Below are 6,000 nucleotides of genomic sequence, written 5' to 3'. Positions count from 1 at the left end.
CAAACTATTGATCTTTTTGGATGCCTATTCAGGGTACAACCAAATTCTAATGACAGAAGAAGACCAAGAAAAGACTACCTTCATCACTCACCAAGGGACATACTGCTACAAAGTCATGCCGTTCGGACTCAAAAACGCAGGGGCAACGTATCAAAGGTTAGTCACCAAAATGTTCAAGGAACAACTCGGAAAGACTATGGAGGTCTACATCAATGATATGTTGGTGAAGTCGAAAAGGAAGGAGGACCATATTGGTCATCTGAAAGAGGCCTTCGAAATATTGAGACGATATGGGATGAAATTGAATCCCGAAAAATGCGCCTTTGGTGTAACCTCAGGAAAATTTCTTGGCTTCTTGGTGTCGCAAAGGGGTATCGAAGTCAACCCGGATCAGATCAAGGCTATTGAAGGAATACCGAAGACATTAACTAGCAAAAAGCAGGTACAAAAATTGACAGGGCGAATAACTGCCCTGTCGAGGTTCATCTCGCGGTCGGACATGTGTCATAAGTTTTTTAATGTATTAAGGAAAGACAACGGGCTACAACGGACTGCAGAATGTATTGATGCCTTAAGAAAATTGAAAGCGTACCTGTCCTTACCACCATTACTCGTCAAAGCGAACCCGGGCGAGTGCTCCTGGTGTGGCTAGCAGTCTCCGGAGTCAAGGTAAGTGCGGTCCTGGTACGCGAAAAATAAGGTACGCAATCTCCAATTTATTATATCAGCAAAACCTTAGTTGATGCCGAAACAAGGTACCCCCACCTTGAGAAACTAGCTCTGGCATTAGTCGTAGCTTCACGAAAGCTTAGACCATACTTTCAATATCACCCCATAAAGGTGGTGACAACCTTCCCCCTAAGAGGTATCTTACACAAACCCGAACTATCAGGCAGACTGGCCAAGTGGGACATAGAATTAAGTGAGCATGATATAACATACCAACCGCAAACTGCTATAAAGTCGCAAGTGCTTGCCGATTTCAGCGCGGAAATATTGCCTGAAGTAGAGCAAGAAGCGCTCTGTGTTTCCGCACTTTCCGACCTCTGGGTCCTCTACACTAACGATGGATTTAATGCCTCATGATCAGTACTGGGACTCGTCCTCGAAGTCCATACGGGCGAAGTAATTCGTCAGTCCATACGGTGCCCCGAAATGACTAACAACGAGGCCGAGTATGAAGCTGTGATTGCAGGATTAAAGTTATCCCCCAAATATGGCGCTCGGCGGCTCGTACTCCATTGCGATTCTCAACTCGTGGTGAACCAAGTCAATGGGACTTTCCAAATCAAAGAACAGAGATTACAAAGATACCAGTCATAAATTCACAAACTGCTACCAAAATTCGACGAATGCCGCCTTGACCAGATACCTAGGGCGCAGAATATCGAAGCGGACGGTCTCGCGAAGTTAGCAGCAGCCACCAGAAATATAAACAAGGAAAACGTGGTCACCCTCCTCCACTCCTCAATAGACCAAGTCGAGGTACATTCTGTAAACGTAACTTGGGACTGGCGCAACAGTATCGTAACGTACTTGCAGGAAGCAACGCTCCCACAAGAAGGAAAGAAGCCAAAAAACTTTGAATACAAGCAGCCAAATACAACCTCATGAACCATGATCTTTACAAAAGGACGTTCGGCGGCCCCCTAGACAAATGTCTTGGGCCAAATCAGACAATGCGAGTACTAGAAGAAGTACACAAGGGGCACTGCGGTGCCCATATGGGAAACCGCGCCCTCGTCAGATGCCTTATCCGCACAGGGTACTACTGGTCCACCATGAAAAAAGAGGCCGCAGATTACGTCAGAAAGTGTGAACAATGTCAAAAATATGCCCCTATGATATACCAAGCAGGAGAACTCTTGCATTCTGCCACTTCGCCATGGCCATTCATAAAACGGGGGATGGATATTGTCGGACCCCTCCCGGCAGGACGAGGTAAAGTACGCTTTCTTTTGGTTTTAACTGACTATTTTTCTAAATGGGTGGAAGCAGGTGCATACACTCAAATACGTGAGCAAGAAGTTATCGCGTTCATATGGAAATATATAATATGTCGCTTCGGCATTCCCAAAGAAATCAGCTGTGATAAAGGGCCCCAGTTCGTTGGAAGGAAAATAACCGAGTTTTTTGAGAAATGGCACATCAAACAAATACTCTCCACATCCTACCACCCCGCCGGCAACGGCCAAGCCGAATCATCCAACAAAACGATTTTGAATATACTAAAAATGAAGCTCGAGGACGCCAAAGGGCTATGGCCTGAACTACTACCAGAATTACTATGGGCATACCGCACCATGCCAAAAACTAGCACGGGGCGAGACGCCATATTCACTAGTCTACGGGACTAAAGCAGTTATACCTATTTAAGTCAGAGAACCTAGCTTGAGATACTCCAACGAAAGCGGATCAAACAACGACGAAAGCAAGTTACAAGATCTGGATGAAGTAGAAGAACAAAAGGATATGGACCACGTAAGAATGATAGCCCAAAAGCAACAAGTAGAAAGTTACTATAACAAGAAGGCCAAAGTATGACCGCTTAAGGTCGGAGACTATGTCCTCAAAGCTAAAACACAAGCAATGAAAGACCCTATCGAGGGGAAACTGGGAACAAATTGGGACGGACCATACAAAATCACGATGGTAGCAAACAAAGGAGCATTCCAGTTAGAGACAATGGAAGGAAAACTACTCCAAAAATATTGGAATGTCGCCCATCTCAAATACTTCCACTTCTGAAAGGAGGCGCCACCTAAGTCGTACTCTTTTTCCTTCATCCGGGTTTTGTCCTAATTGGGTTTTCTTGATGAGGTTTTTAATGAGGCGCCAAGGGATCGTCTCGAGGTTCGAAGTATTGTTCATTACCCCGCCAATCGACGTGATCTCCAGGTTGAGTAACGAAGGATTGGATATAGATGATCAAATACCCATTGTATGTACGAAGTCGACATGTGTTTCTACAAGAATATAATCAAATCTCCATTGTATGTATAAAGTCGACATGTATTTCCTACGAAAATATGATCAAACCTCATGTATGAGCAAAAATCCCAATGGCCAAAGCCATTGGCGAAAATATGAGTTCGACCTCATTCAAACTACAACGGGATCCTACTTCGACGCCAGATCGAAAGTAACATCCCAATGGCTAAGGCCGTCGACGAGAAACAAGTTCGACTCAACTCGAACTACGACGGGATACTACTTCGATGCCAGATCGAAAGTAACATCCCAATGTCCAAGGCCATCGACAAAAATATGAGTTCGGCTTCACTCGAACCACGACGAGATACTACTTCGATGCCATAACGAAAGTAACATCCCAATAGCCAAGGCCATCGATGAAAGTATGAGTTCGACTTCACTAGAACTACGACGAGATACTACTTCGATGCCAGATCGAAAGTAACATCGCAATGGCCAAGGCCATCGACAAAAATATGAGTTCGACTTCACTCAAACTATGACGGGATACTACTTCAATGCCAGATCGAAAGTAACATCCCAATGGCTAAGGCCGTTGACGAGAAATGAGTTCGACTTCGCTCGAACTATGACGGGATACTACTTTGATGCCAGATCGAAAGTAACATCCCAATGTCCCAGGCCATCGAAGAAAATATGAGCTCGACTTCACTCGAACTACGACGGGATACAACTTCGACGCCAGATCGAAAGTAACATCCCAATGGCAAAGGCCATCGACGAAAATATGAGTTCGACTTCACTCGAACTACGATGGGATACTACTTCGATGCCAGATCGAAAGTAACATCCCAATGGCCAAGGCCATCGACGAAAATATGAGTTCGACTTCACTCGAACTACAACGAGATACTACTTTGATGCCAGATCAAAAGTAACATCCCAATGGCCAAGGCCATCGACGAAAATATGAGTTCGACTTCACTCGAACTACGATAGGATACTACTTCAATGCCAGATCGAAAGTAACATCTCAATGGCTAAGGCCATTGACAAAAATATGAGTTCGACTTCACTCTGCTTAATCCCTTCACGAAAAAATTGGAAGTCTGGGTCCTGAGTGTAGATATTGGCCGTCGCACGGTGCTTGGTGCGATATTGTTGATATTTGGAAGACATCTTCCCGTAGATGGCCGTTCTTTTTCTTTCCCTGCGCTCACGTTCAGTCTCCATGATGAGAGTCTGCCATAATGAGAAAAAGTTAAAAGAAAAGACACGCAAGAAATAAAAACAAAAACCCAACGGCAAGAAAGAAAAGAAAACTTTACCCGCAAAGCCATGCCGGCAACACTTCGAGATAACTCCACATCACCCATCGTCCTGAGCATCTCGTTTTTGAGGGCAGTACATAAAGGGGCTAAGGTAGAAGCCACCTGATCATAGTTCGACACAGGTTATAATCCCCGAGGATAACTATATGCCGGTCGGAACCCTCTGTCCTGACCTCTTTATGAGTGTGGCATTCTACAAATTCACGAACGTCCACCGGGTTGACATCTGAACCTGAGCCCTCACCCTCAACACGCGGACCTTCTCCGACGTTGGACGACGCACCACCCTCTGCGGAGTGCACAGAGCCACCTCTTGGGTGAGCCCCTTCCGCTTGAGGAGACCTCCCCGCCAAGATAGTGTCGGCCATAAAAGTAGGCATGGGTGCCGTCTGCGATGCACCCACTCTACTTTTATCAGCATCCACGGCCACCCCCTTTCCAAGCTCCATTCTCCTTTTCTTTCTCAGTGACGACTCGTCCCCATTAGAGGATTCATCTAAGAGGTGAGGGGTTGGTACAGAAGAGGCCTCTTCCCTCACGACCAAAATCTCGAGAAGAACCTTCCACCTGAAGTGGTTAAGCATAATCCCTTCAAACGGATTCAGCCAAGGCAAATTGCATTCCAGCAGCAGCGACGGCCTGTCGAAATGTAGGGACTGGGGCCCTTCACTTGGAAACTCCTTGACCTATCATCATGAAGAGTCGTATCGATAGTTAACGGTGTATAACCTACGAAGTGATGTGACGGGAAGATACTTGCCAGATGAAACTTTCGGGCCATAACGTTTCACGAAGGAGGGCCAATCTCGGGTCTTCGCTGCATGGGGCAACAGACGAGCCACCTAATCCCTTATGCTAGCGATAGGGCAGGGTGGACACCTCATAACTGTAAACAAGAAGCAAAAAAACTGTAAGGGATGAAGAGACGAAGAGAGAATAAAACGAATAGCGACACTTACGAGTCTCATTCCACTGCTCTGGGAACCTAGCGGGATCGGAGGCAACATGTTCAGTTCTGACAAATAAGTATCTATGCCAAAACTTGCGACTTGCTTGGTCGTCAGTCCCCACTACCAACCCCTTTGCTCCACGATGTCTCAAATGCACTATGGTGCCCCTATGAAAGCTAGGCGAGAACAGGTGCAAGAGGTGATAGATAGTCACCTCACACCCCGCCAACTCCGCATACTTTGTCAGTAGTAGAAGTACCTTAAGCGTGTATGGTGAGAGTTGTGCTGGGCAGACTTGATAGAATCTGTAGAACTCCTCCGCCAGCTGAGTGAGGGGGAAAGAATAATCGATCACGAAAGGGTACTCGTAAAAGGCGCAGTACCTAGTTCTATGGACTTCCACGAAGTCCATTCCTGGCGAAACCATATCGACATGGGCAGGGATACTATACTTTGTACGTAGAGCGTCTATATAGGCTTGGTTCGTTTCGGAGAACACTGGGGTAGGAGTAGGGGGAGGATCTTTGAGGAAGTCACTCCGAGATGTGGGGTGCCTCGGCAGTATTTCCTCCACGGTAGTAAAGTTGCCCCCTCTTCCACCATCGTGTCCTCACCACCGGAAGGGAATGCCATGGATAGCGGGTTCGCCTCAGAAACTCTTTCGTGGGATCGATGTGTTCTAGGAATTGCTTTGTCAAGAATGATGTTAGAATTGCAGAGAGAGTTGTGGGTGAAGAATGAAAGAAGAAGAAGCACAAAACCGTGAGAACGAATGCAGGAAAGAT

This window comes from Nicotiana tabacum, chromosome 8 (assembly GCF_000715075.1).
Source record: "Nicotiana tabacum cultivar K326 chromosome 8, ASM71507v2, whole genome shotgun sequence".
In the NCBI taxonomy this organism is placed as follows: Eukaryota; Viridiplantae; Streptophyta; class Magnoliopsida; order Solanales; family Solanaceae; genus Nicotiana; species Nicotiana tabacum.
The sequence above is the reverse complement of the archived record's forward strand: the minus strand, read 5'-3'. Positions refer to the sequence as shown.